Source organism: Pangasianodon hypophthalmus, chromosome 12 (genome assembly GCF_027358585.1).
Source record: "Pangasianodon hypophthalmus isolate fPanHyp1 chromosome 12, fPanHyp1.pri, whole genome shotgun sequence".
NCBI classification, from domain to species: Eukaryota; Metazoa; Chordata; class Actinopteri; order Siluriformes; family Pangasiidae; genus Pangasianodon; species Pangasianodon hypophthalmus.
In genome coordinates this window covers 20,118,274-20,119,784 of record NC_069721.1, presented here as the reverse complement: position 1 = coordinate 20,119,784, position 1,511 = coordinate 20,118,274, and positions in this window count along the sequence as shown.

Sequence of the window (1,511 nt, the reverse complement as noted above, 5' to 3'; positions counted from 1 at the left end):
TTTTTTTGGCCTCGCCTCCTATTGGACCTGGGAAAAAAAAAAAAAACCGGAGTGCTTCTGGGAAATGAAGTTCGCAGTTGTTTGGGAACTTACCTAGCTCGCGACTACGTCCTTTCATACGTGAAGGGATTTTTCAAACAAAATTGTAAACACATTCAACTTACTGAAATGTAATTCTTTATTATTTAACCTTTTATTTAATTAAAAATGGTTTAATTTCTTTTATTATCCGTTTGTTCCTTTATCACTGGCTAACGCTGACCTTTGCTAGTAACCGTTTGCTAGCTAACTTAGCATCACTTCTGGATTGTTAGCTTAGCTTATTGTGTTTAGTGATACGTTAGATATCACATGAATAACTTGTAACCATGTAACTAAACACAAAGCACATTTATCTCGAAATAAAACCTTTAATCAACAACCACGCAAGAGAATCTAATTTCAGTTGTGCTGTATTAAAATTCACACAGCTCCAGAATTATTGGCACCCTTCATGACAATAAGAGATAAAATGTATATAAAATGAATAACACACACAATGAATTATAGTTTTAGCTTTTCTTTCAAGCCCAGTATTTATTCAAACATTTAAGTTTTAAAGTTATGGTATTTTTCATTTGTTTTCAAAAGTGTTGTATGGAAGAAGGGATTTTTTCCTTTATCATTTAGCATATAATCTATAGCATTCATTATATTTATAAGCTGACTGCATTAATATTGCAGATGATCAGAGAAATATATTTCCAGTATTCTAAAAGGACGTGATAAACATGGATGAATTTATATCATCTACCCCAAATGTAGTCTATCATGCAAGACATGTTATGTGTCTGAAGTTGTAGCTGACAAGTAAGAGAAGCTTATAGCTACCAGTTTAGTGTCATGCAAACTGCTCAGCAAAAGGATTAGTACATAAACTGTTTCATGAAACAGCTAAATAAGTTTGTTTAAAAAAAAAAAAAAAACATGAAAGTCGAATTGGAACTATATTACGCTTCCTACCCAAGTCTAATACTGGTCCTGACTACAAGCCTTGTGCCGAGGAAGAAAGTTTCGGCTTCAGGATGTCTACTGTGACTGTTTTTAGCTCTGTCACATCCGTTTGTTCATTTTTATAGACATCAGTGTGTCATACTGTGTCAGAAAGCACACAAACAAGTCTGTTTGAGATACAAACTGTATATGATTTGAGGCAAGTGTGTGAGGATTTACACATGCAGCCTGCACAGTACTAAACTAATAGCTAATAAGTTAAAGAAGCAAACTTTACATTTAGTTTAAGTGGAAATTTTTTATTTTTGGCACAACTGTTCCTTTAAAAACGGCTTCCTCTTTACTCTGGATGAGCTGTTATGAATTTAGGACACACTTCCTGCACAGACAGTAGTTGGCTTCATAGTTGTTTATTTAGGCATTAGGCAGATGAGTTGATAGCTTGTTTATTTGTAATGAGTGTGCTTGCTCAAGATGCTACAATCATTTTGGATTGTTAAATTAGAAAATTATGTAAT